Raw genomic sequence first — 12,811 nt, 5'->3', positions numbered from 1 at the left:
AGAAGCAAATGAAACTGTATAAAAATGTTAGCCTTTTCCAAAGACATAATTACTAACTTGACCTTGTTTATACTGTGCCACTAAAGTGCCAGTCAAATCAGTTTTAGAGGGTTAGCTAGATTTCAGCATGTTCAGCTCAATGAGCAGAAAATCACTTTTGAAAGTCCTTAACTGATATTCCTGGTAGACATGAAAAATAAGTCTGCATGGGTCAGAGAGCCATGCTTGCCTCTAAACTCCTTAAAGCTGATCACCTGGGATTACTTCGTGCTTCATATTTAAAGCTTTGTTTACTCTAAAATGAAAGCACAGAGAAATATATAAACTGACTTTTTGTAGACTAAATTATTTCTTTGGGCTATATTGTGTGGCCTGAGTTGTAACCCTGAAGAGTGCTTAAAATGGGATATAATGCCTTTTATCTTTAGGTCAATTGTGAATAGACTTTGGCCCAGGTTAGAGATCAAAAGTCTCTACCACTTGACAGATATTCATTGGTCTGTGTGTGCTGAGTTTTTTGGTTTCCTAAAGTCCCAAAAATTCACATCACAATACATTGATGAAGAAATTATCAGTGTTATCAATCTCAGCAGAAGCCAGGTTTTGCATCAATATGGACACCAGAATTCTGTAAATCCATAACTATACATAAATAACATGTAATCCTTTCTTTAATTCCACCCCTCTCCACCGGGTATGGTAGCTATCTCCCTTATTGCCTTTCTTCCACCTCCTTGAATTACTCTCTTCCTCCTTTCTTACCTTCTTTTCTTCATTTCCTCCGACTTTTTTGCTGAAATCCTATGAGCTCACTCTTCTTTTCTACTTCTGGCAATTTATTTATTATCAGGCAATTGGATCTATGGACACTCACCACCTGTGAAAGCAGACCACTGGGATACAAATTCAAACAGCAACAGAGATGTCTTCATACTAAAGGGAGAATAAGCAACAGCTATAATGTGCAGAAAGTGGGACTGTGGCCTGGCCAGAGTGGGGAAGCAGACAGGATACAGTACTCTCTGTTCTGCAAGATGGCTGCTGATGGAAATATGGTAAGGCTACAATAGTTCATTTTGAATGTTAAATGAAACAATGTTTGAAAAAAATATGATTTCTGTTTTCTGAGCAGCTCTAGGTAAGATCTACTCACTGCCATAGAAAAGCTGGAACTCCAGTTTTTCTTAGCAGAAATTTATTAATTTTGGATTCTATTTATACATTCTCTTTTAACATGTATTTGTCTCTCAATACAGCCTTTACCTTGCAAAAAATCAAACAAATATTGGAGTTGCTTCTTTTTCTTTAAAGAACAAGACATATAAGCAGAAATAATACAATTACTGTACTAGAAGCACTACACATCCACTCAAATGTGACAGTAGTCACATGCCTTCTTTGATGTCCATAAATCATCCCTCTGTTTCTCAAATTGTATTACTGTATTGGATTGGTCTGTGCAACCACGTGCTTTTCTAAAACAATTCTGGTTCTCTTACCCACATAATCCCACTTTTGGGGGATTCCCAGCATACCCAGATATTCTTATGTGTCTTCTATTACAATGAAATAAATAATAGTTATTTCCAACTTTAAAAATATAGAAAATATAAAAGGGCTTTTTTGTTGATAGAACTAACATAATACAGTAAAAGCTGTATTATCCTCCACTTTACCACAAAGCTCTATTAACCAGCATTTCTAATAAATCCCAATACAAACCTTCAATCTAGTAACCATGACTAGTATACTGCCCAGAAGGTTATGCAATCTCACATTCTGCACTCTACTTTTATGCAAAAGAGGCAGACGAGAAGTAAGCAAGCTATCAAGGATTTATTCAAAAAAGCAGCTTCCAGAGTCTGTCATTGGGCTGAATCTGTAATGACCCTATCTCCTACACCTTCTACATCTACTGTGATAATTGATGTTGATAATGATGACTCTGAGGCACTGCAAGATCCTGAAGTGCTTCTGAATCATCAAAGAAAGATTAAATGATCAGTATAATTTTGGAGTTAAGTGTATTTTTTTAGGGATCGGGGTCTATGCATGCACTGCCCATGGTGATGTGTAGTGTCATAAGATAACCTACTATATAGAAAACTTTACCTGTATACACTTAAGTGCTTCAAGAAATCAACCACTCTGCAGTGCAGTACTAATACTAGATTGGTGAGTATCTGTATACTATTTTATACTTGATTCATTTTATTCTATTCCAATTCTTTGAAAACTGGTATTCCATTGGTAAGTATCTCTCTTAATTAACTGGAATTTATGACTAACCAGCACCACCCATCCCTGCAATATGCTACATAACAAAGCTTTTACTAAAAAGAAAAGGAGTACTTGTGGCACCTTAGAGACAAAATGTGGACAAAATCTCCAGTGTAAATGAAGCCATAGCTATCGACATATGGGGAGGTGGTTTTCCTGCACTAATAGAAAAAGACCTTTTGTCAATGTAGGTTGCATCTACACTAGGGGGACTGTGCTGGCATAGCTATGATGGCATAGGCTCTATAGTGTAGATATAACCTTAGGTGTATCCTGATAGCAGGCTGTTCTCCTCCCCCCTCCCCCTCAATGGCTTTCTTCTCTTTGGCTTTCTTCAAGTATTTTTGCAGTCATTTTCTTCAGTTTGAATCACTTCCTGAAGCAAACGCCATAGGTACACTATGGGACTATACCACCATAGCTCCAGTGCTGTAAATATACTAGCATAACCCCAAAGTGTAACCTCAGCCTACATTATTTGATGGGCTTTTTCCATTAGTGTAGGAACACCACTTTCCTGAGCAATGGTAGCTAGGTCCACATAAGCATTCTTCTGTTGGCTTAGCTGTGTCTATACTGGGAATTAGGTCAGCATAGCTACATTGGTTGGGGGTATGGATTTTTCACACTCCTGTGACATATCCATGTCAACCTAAATGTTTAAGTTTGCCCAAAAATTTGTGCGGGCTCACTCATTCCTCATTTATCTCATACCAGAAAACCTTTATATTTGTTAAGAAACTTCACTATCTTTGTTCTTTTTCAGTTTTGAACTTCATGGGCTAAATTAATCTCTGGTGTCAAATCCCTCAAATTCAGTGGTGTGACTTTAATGGTGTGGCCCTGCATCTGTAATTCTTTCCCCATCTCCTTAGCTTGTTGGCCCCTGAGACTTTGGTTTGCAGACAAATAGATTGGTAAAAGATCTGCTACATATAACTAAGTAGGATTCATTTTGCTCACTGTTTCTAAAAGTTATATTGTCACTTTTAGTTTATCCTATCTCTGACGTACTTTTTTTTCTAAAAGAGATTAAGGCAAACACTATTCCAAATTGGGTATTGAAAATGCCCAACAATCTCAGTTTGGAAGGCTTCCAGCTATAGAATGACTCATCTTTCTTCTCTACAAACTCTCTGCCCGATTCCTGTCTACAACAAATAGCCCTTTCATCTACTGGTTGTAACTTCGTAATTTTCTTGTCATCTGATTTTGTAAATCATTTTCAACTGTATCCCGTTTCCAATCTGTCCCATGCATTATAGTTCCAGATGATAGTTGTATACGGGCAAACCTAATTAATCTGCATAAGTCTGAGATGTATACTCAAGGGTGGTGTACTTTACAGGTAGTTAGTCCTAAATTCTGTTGCAAAGTCGTCTGATGTCTGTGGCAAATGGGAAATGCTGTGGCAGCTTTATGAAAATTCAGCCAGAGGTTTTGGTTCTATTAATATGAAAAATAGGCATTCCTACTATATCTTCGTTTTATTTATTTATTTATTTTTGCTTCTAAATGCAATTTATTCTATTCTACCCCTAATTTGTTCAGCTTGAATAGCTGACATCTTCATATAGACAATACATAATTGCATAAGAGAATTAATGGAGGGGGAAGCTGGAAGTTTCAGCAGATGGAAGTTTTGGCACCTGGGGAGGTTTTGGGTTGTGTGCTAGGTATTTCAGCTGAATATTGCTTCTAAAATAATGAGCACTGATTTCATATGCCATCCACTCAGCATAAAATCAGATCCTCTTAACAAATCCTCAGTAATGTTGTCTCATCAGCAACTCTGTGTTGCCGGTCACAGATTACAGTGCACTTATTCAAAAAGTCATTCAAAGATACTTTCAGTAGTCCTTCCAGCCTAGAGTTCAGCTTTGGCATCCAAAATGGCCATAACTTCCTCCTAACGAGCCATAGGAGCAATGCAAGTGCATTGTCCCTTTTATCCCCTCCCTTATACAATTACCAATATTTCAAGCCTCAAGATCTTTTTGTTAACACACTATTGTGTCATGGACTATCTGCAATTTAAGATACCATTATTCTTAGTTGAATATGGGTCACATAAGTTGTCCTTCCATTCCAGTAGCCTATCTCTGACATTGTCCAGAACCAGATATATCTGGGGTGTATGTGTACAACTCCTCCCCACTCCACCACACCCTGAATGAACAATTCTGGATACATCAATAGAGGATGTATCCTCTTAAGCCCTTTTATCTGGCAATTAGTTTATGCTGAAGAATGAAGGTGTGTAGGCCTATTTTTTTTTAAAACTATATTGAACTCTGGAAGTTCAGTGTTCATATCCTTTTTTTTTGTATATCTGCTCTTGACCTCAATGTCTTGTGGCAGTGAGTTCCTCAGGTTAACTACACTTTGTGTAAAGTATTTATGATATTACAGTCTAGCCCTGAAGGATTTGGTTTGAATCTCAATGCATTTGGTAGCTAAGGCCATTGTTAGCTTAGATTCCTTTCCTCGTTTGATATTATTACAAGGGCTGAACCTACTGGAGATTGTCATTCTATTTGGCATAGCTCAAATTGCACCTAGTCTGCCTACTTGCCATTAAAACTTCAGTCTCACATGTCATAGGATCTAATCCTGCAGTCTTTACTCAAACAAGTTGTTGTCTATTGAAATCAGTAGTATGTTGATGGGGATTTAGTCAATAAGAATGCAGGATTAGGTCTATAAATATCAACAGGATCGTGACTTTACCCTGAATATCCACTTAAGATAAACACATCTTCTTTGTCTCTGTAGGACTGGTGAAAGAACCAAAAGTTTATATTGATGAGAATCACATGGTTGTGACAAGACAAATAGGTAAAATTATTGGTTAAAAATATGATTTACCATCTCTTCATTAGAAAGAAATGGAATCTAATGAGAGATGATCTTATCAAGCATTGTCTTTGCTTAGCATTAAAGATAAAACTGGGAGGTATCTTATTAGTTCACTTCAATTAATAGAAGAACAAAATGTTTTAAACAATTTTATTTTGAATTACTTAGCATTAGGAAAACATCCTTCCAAATTATTTCACTTATAACAATGTTAACATAGCTGACTGTCAACTGCTCTTGATGGGGTCCTAGCTTTTTCCTAAGTGGTCCCCTTCAATTAATCTACAATTAGACAAGTCTATAACTGTTAATTTCAATTGAATCAGCCCTTAAATTCCACAGCTTGCATCTCCTTTAGTCTCCTTGTCGGTTTCTCAGAAGCAGTATGGCATGGGGCTGTTGCCTCTCTATCCCAGACCTTTTTGCCTCCCTTTTCTGTCTCTATATCCCCCCCTTTATAACTGGACGCAATGTCTTTATTGGTCACAGCTTTGGATGCATACCTCCATGTCTGGCAGCTGTACGGGGAGTGTGGTTGCCTGATTGCTTGTAAGCAGGGAAGACCCTAGTCTTCTATCTGCCTATGCCCAGTACAGGGTTTGTAAACCTCATTACACTGACCACTTCATAATATAGCAAATAACAAAACAGGCACATACCAACATAATTAAGAATAGGAGTAATGATGTTTAGTGCTATATTTGATTTCTTGCTGCTGTTTTATTTTTTCCCTTGTGTATCAACCCTGATTTTTTTTAAAAAAGGGGGAGAGGGCGGGGCAGGATATATAATGTTATTGATTATATTGTCTCTAACTATTTACACATTGGTTTATTTTCAAATTATAATAGCAATAACTTCATTAAAGACATTTCCCTAGGATTAATGTCAAGGAAGGCTAAAGGAAGATCTACACTATCACTTACATCGATATTATGTCGCTCAGGGGTGTGAAAGTCCCCCCACCCCAAGAGCAACACAAGTTAGAGACCCAAGTGCTGGCCATATCAGCGCTATGTCAGCAGGAGACGTTCTCCTGCCAACATAGCTTCCACCTCTCGTGGAGGTGGAGTAATTATGTTGATGAGAAAGCTCTTTCTGTCAGCATGGAGCATCTTCACCAGATGTGGTACAGCTGCATTCGTGCAGCTGCACTACTGTAGCACTTCTAGTGTAGAGTAGCCCTCAGTTTAATTGTACTTTTTGAACGGGACTTGGGTTATCTACCCCTCCCCTGGTCACTAAACGCCAGGAAATGTTTTGGCTTCACTATCCACTGGCCTTACTGGATACTTGTCCTATATTTGAGATAGGACAAAAAGCTACACTTGACTATGTACAGAATCGATGATAAGAAAATATTGGTAAATGTCAATTTCACACACAGACTGAAGAATAAACATTTCCATATTAATAATCATATGTATAGACAGGCAAGAAAGGAAAAAATTCTGTGAGAACTTTTTGGTTTTTGTTTGATTTTGGTTTGTTTGATACGGGATATTTTGCATATTTTGATGTGATGTTGACAGTTTGTGTTTTTAATGGTTATGGTCTAACTTTTTAAATCTCCGTGTCTTCTGTCATGAGACTTATTTTCTGATCTCCACTGATTCTCTGACCACACATAATTTCCTACACCTGTGAAAAGATGTAGCCAAGCCTACCTATGTGCAGTAAGTTATTCCATTCCAGTACCCTGTCTCTGGCATTTCCCAGAACTAGGTGCATCTGCAGGGTGGGTGGCATACAAAAAGACCCCCAAAATGAACAATTATGAGGTAGTCTGCACACAAAGGATGTATCCTCTATGATGGGCAGCGACACAGACTTTTGGACAAACACCAGAGAGACTGTCTGCAAAATGAAGTAGCTACAAACTGAGATACTTATCACCGTGTAAGAATACAGCTTTCAAACTTTAACCATTGTACCTTATGTTTCATGATGACCCATAGTATTTCTGCTTCCTCGGACAGTGCTTTAGGAGAGAGACAGAGAGGGAGAACTCTTGTCTTTCTATTTTCTGTTTCTCCTCCTTTTTAAATAAAGAGTGCTGTTTAACTGCAAGTAAGGTTGGTCTGCTAAATTGGGGAGGATACAACTGCTGTCTGCACATGCTGGGGAGCAAAGGAGAGACCTTTCAGATGAGATAGAGCAATCATATGGTACTAACCAACAGAATAGTCCAAAGGCCACAAAGAGGGCTTGAGAGAAGCTACATTTATTGCCCTAAGAGATACCATGTTGTGGACCGGGGGTGGTCAGTGCTGTCACAGAGCAAGCATTCTAATTTTAGGGGTTCCGGATTAATATGTCCTGTCATTACATTATCCTTATGTACAATCTGCAACCAGCATCAAAATCCTCTGCATGAAGTTGTGCATTGTATCCTCAGGAAGGTCTGCACAATTGTAGAGAAGGCTAAATCTTGAACCTGAAATCCTTTTCAGCCTTCTTTTTAGGGTCCAGTCTTGCAGTCCTTTCACATGCAAGAGCTCCACTGACTTCAGAAGAAGTTACATAGACAAAGTACTGTAAAACATGAACAACTTTTTAGTGACCCACTAGAAATACATTATCTTTAATTGCAATTAAAAGCAAAAGATTAGCGGTTTATATATTCTTTCTACTAACATAGCTTTATCAGAGGAAAGGAAAGCAGGTAATGTGTTTCCAAGGAGTGCATTTGATTCCAGGGACTGAATGATAAAACAATATGATTACCTGTTAGTCTTTGATATCTGTACATTTTTAGTAAATATGTGTCAGGAAAAGCAACAAGATTATATTTTCCTAAGCCAATAAACGTGGGATGCAAAGTTGTTGTTTTTTAAATCAGAATGGTATGTAGGTTGTAGGCTAATACAAGCAATGAATGGGGAGAAAATTGCTAAAATAACCTTTTAGTTCACCTTCCTTATAAAGGATGCACTGAGAGTTCTGTGCTTGTATTGTGCATTGGTTGATCACAAACATTGCTGAAATCCTGCATGATTTGATAGATAGATTGGGAAATTACATAAGTGTCTCCTTTAATTAAAAAAGAGAGAAATGAAAAAAGAGAAACAAAAAGAAATAAAAATACATGGTGTGAAAAATAGAAAGTGCATAAAGCAGCTTATCACAGTTTGAAACATGTAAATTTTATGCAAATATCATCCTGGGCCTGTTCACTTCTTTTTTTCATTAGTAGATTTCTTAGAATTCTTGCACATGTCTAGCAGCAGCATTCACCAGTTTACAAAACTGCAAAAACTTCATTCGGTTAGAGCTCTTCCTCTTCAACAAAGTTAGTCAATATAAAAATTGCCATCTGAATTATTAAAATGTACTGAACAGCAAATATATCCTACTTCAGAAGTTCAGTGTTTTGTCTATTTCTGTAATTCACCAATGTGGTACTTCATGAACGTAGCCCAGCAAAGGGGGATATAATGGCTGAATACAAGGATTAAACTAAGGGGATGTATATGAAAAGAGGTACTAGATAAGCCACATTCCCACCCTCTTGTAAACTTTGGAGAGCACTTTGGCTGATTCTCTGATAGCTTCCTCACCTGTTCAATGTACTTAACCATTAGTTGTGTTGTGCTCATTTTGATATCTGCTATTTTACTTTTTATTTTAAGCATTTTTGGTCCCTGGAAGAAATATATTTTCTCCCTGGCAGATAAAATAGTTTGTTTTAAAAGTACACATTTCTATAGACTAAATAGCACTAAATAATACAAATATAGAGGAAAAGGATCATTTAAGTTAATGAAGAAGCAGAGACAGATATAGGCATATATCTAATTTTCTGAAATGTAAGTCAGTAAAAAAGTCTAAACATAAAGAGTCCAGGAAAACTGAGAGACTAAAGGTAAAAATGTCAGAATTTTAACTTTCAATGGGACATATGCTCCCAAGTGACTTGGACCAAATTTCACATCCAAAGTGCCTAAGTTACTTAGATACTCCTGAAAAATTAAGTCCAAGTTCATAAAGGAAATTTCTGCTTGGCTCAGAAAAAATGAAATCTTTTTTATCTTGGGTCCCATGACCTGGATTTTTTTTGAAGTCATCTGCTTTCTTTATGGAAGAAAAAGATGAAAGCCCACATCAATCTAAACCAACTTTGATCAACACTCCTCCTTCCCTGATTATCATCTCCATCTTTTCTAGCTTTAAAAAGCTGGTGAACTATTAATAGACTGGAAATTTAATGTTAAGGCCAAATCTGCCATTAGGCATAGCTGTGACTGCTATAGGCCACAGCTGTGACATGGTCCTGGGCATTCTGCTGTGGTCATGAGGACTATTGACATAACTAGATATAAATAAATATCTCAAGCTTGAACTGAAACCAAAGCATCAAAGATCTTTTTTTTAAAACCAGATTTATCCAGAGAAACAGTAGAGGCAATATACAACATTGTATTGTAACTATTACTTACTGTATTTCAAATATTGAATATGCTAGTTTGTATATGATCCATTGGGTTGAAAAAAGGATTTTAAATAGAACAGAATGTGAGGCAGACATAACAATTCCTTTACTACTTACCTGCCACACATTTTAGCCACTTGAAGTACTCATGGATAGGTTAGACACTCCTAATCAGGAAAAGGATACTGGATTAGCTGGAACACAGGAGTAATGTTCTTATGTCTGATTTATATAAAGATATCTCTTTCCTTCAAAAACTCTTTTTTTATCTAATATGATTGACATTTGATTTACTTTAACAGAGAATCATATTCTGGAGTTCTAATCTACACAGACAAAATTCCTATTAAAATAAAGGGCCAAATTTCAATCTCAGCTCTCAACAGGTTGAAGAGGTGAAACATGAGTATTAATTAAAATACTTTTGCCAGACTAAGGGGGCAATATGTTATGTATAATAAAGGCAAGAATTTTGAGCCTGCTTCTGATCTCTTTATACCAGTTCACTAAATTAAGTTCCGGGAGTTACTGACTTTATACCATTGTAACTGAGAGCAGAATCTGGCCCAATTGAATTGTATCCAGTTGAAACTGAGAGGGGCATTTAGGAAGTCAGGATGCAATTATTAGAGCTGATCAGAAATTTTCCAATGGAATAATTTTCCATTGGAAAATGCAGATTTGTTGAAATCAAAACATTCTGAGGGGATCTGTCAACTTTCCCTGATTTTTTTTTCAATCAAATTTGTCAGTGTTATGTCAAAAACTCAAGCTCCCATGCTCTTAATAAGCACTGAGGTTCCTACTCAGACAAAGCTCCTTGGCTTCTGTGCTTCTGATCTTCATCAGCTCATCAAGCAGAACTTTTTTCAAAATTATTGAAACAAAACATTTCAAATTTGTAATGATTTTTAAAAATGATTATTATTGTTTTATTATTATTTCCAAATGGAACAAAAACAAATTTCAAAAAATCAGAGTCCTCCACAAAATGGAATTACTGTTCTCTGTCCAGCTCTAGTAATTACCCAGGTGGAATCTGGCCAGAAATCTGGGGCTAAACACTCCTACACTTTCAAAAAGTGCCAAGGAAACTTTATCAGCCACAGCTGATCAGAACAACAATTTTACATTTCATCCTTTTAACATGTTCTCTCTATACCCATAGAGAAAATGATGGAATGGAATGGAATACTGTTACCTAGGAAGCAGATTACTTTTAAGTGTCCTTTTAAAGGATTCAGGAAGGAGTTGGCAGACAGACCAGCTCATTTGTCTGTCGTCTTCTCTTTCCCTCCTTCTGTTTAACAAGTATGCATGTAGAATCTAGCATAGCCATGAGTGGAGAATTCTCTATTTTATTCTACCAGAATAACTAAGACACTTGCTATACATAGCTGCATTTCTATTTCACTGCATCTTTTTCAGTTGCCCATCCTACTGTCATACATGAGAAAATATGGTTTAAAATATAATCCCAAAGGTAAAATAACCAAAAATTAAAGTTAATGTCCAGTTACTAATATCTGTTCCATTCTCACTGGATTGATATTGCTCTCACTGAAATAATAGCAAGATTCCGATTTACTTAAATGGTACAGGTCCAGAGCATAATCTTTTTATAATCTAATCTCAGAGAGTGGGCATCCCTTTCCTTATAAACTCTCTGTTGCTAATAGTGGGCCAGGTTTTCAAAAGTGGCCTTTTGTTTCAGGTGTCTCAGTTTTAGAGATGTCCAACTTTAGACATCTACAGCTGTTTGCAGCAGGAAAAAAAAATCTCCTTGCATGTATCAATGGAACAAATTTGAAAACAAAATAATTGTGAATCATTTTTTGTGGAAGTACTTTTCAGACAATAATACCGCACACTATATAGAACATAAAGGGCTTGCTCTCTTTTTCTGCTTCTATTTTTCTTGCCTCCCATTACTCCCAAACTGTTAAAGGCAAGAGAGTGAGACTTACTGCAGAGATAGCAAGAATTACTACTACACATACAGAAGCTGCATATGACAGCAAGGCCCTAAGGCTACCCAAAAATTCTGCAGAGAATCAACTATAGGGGACTGTAGAAAATATGAACACACCACAAAATACTGGGGAAAAGAGAGGGCAGCTCCATGTTTTGAACAGTAGAGAAATAAGCTATCTATTCTCTGCCTTGGACTTTCATATACCTTCAAAGACAGAAAGCTCTGTTTTAAACCTGTCCAATTCATCTCCACAAGGCATACTACAGTCCTGCTCTACCCACACATTCCTACCCCCTGGAATGTCACACTAAACAAGCTAAAGCAGTAATGTACTACTTGTCTTTTTGGGACAACTGTACTAAATATGTTATTACTGTGCAAGTAATGTACATCAGTAACTGAATATTTAAGTTGCACAAAATTTATGGAATATTAAAGGAAATTTACCAATTCAAGGGAATAATTGCTTCATGAGGAGTCTGTGCATCACAAATTGGTTTATTCCTGGACTTTAAATTGGCCCTTGTTCCTGTTATTTAATGCCAGCAAACAGTAGTGCTGGCAGAAAGACTGGCTGCCCGAAAAGGGCATTTTCAAAGTCACACAGCGTGAACATTTTCTTGTCAAGACCCATTACAAGAAAAAAGTAAGTGGCATTTCAATGAAATTGTCCATTCTTTTTATTATTGTTATTATTATTATTATTTGCAAGTAGCTGGGGATGAAGTACCTGCTACTGACTCAGGTTCAGACTCTGAGAACATAAGGGCACCTGTCTATCATCAGAAAGCAGAAGTATACTTGTAATCTGTAGCAGATCCAATGTTCAGGTTTATTTTTTTTAAAAGGTATCCCTTTACATTTTTGATATAGACATTGCACATATATCACATTGCATTAGGTTAAACATATCGTGTGATGTGACAAAATATGATGTGACCTGACAGAACCAGATGAAAACGTCATATTGTATCACGTATTTGAGGAGGGGGGAAAACATTTTGGTGACATTTTCATTTACTGTTCTGTTTATTTAAAAATGCTATGTATTATATGATTCATAAATGCTTATAGATGCTGTAAAATCTATCTATCTTATGCACATGGATTTCTGTGAGCAGATGAAGTTATGACAAGCTTTCATAAAGCTCAGAATAGATGCACGTACTGTCAAGACAATGATTTTGCTTGCTTCATATGTGTCACCTGATTGCAAGTACTTATCAAACATGCTATAGACTAATGTATCTTATAGCAGGGCCTAA

The sequence above is a fragment of the Dermochelys coriacea genome, chromosome 1 (assembly GCF_009764565.3).
Source record: "Dermochelys coriacea isolate rDerCor1 chromosome 1, rDerCor1.pri.v4, whole genome shotgun sequence".
Taxonomy (NCBI): Eukaryota; Metazoa; Chordata; order Testudines; family Dermochelyidae; genus Dermochelys; species Dermochelys coriacea.
Note: the sequence above shows the minus strand (reverse complement) of the source record.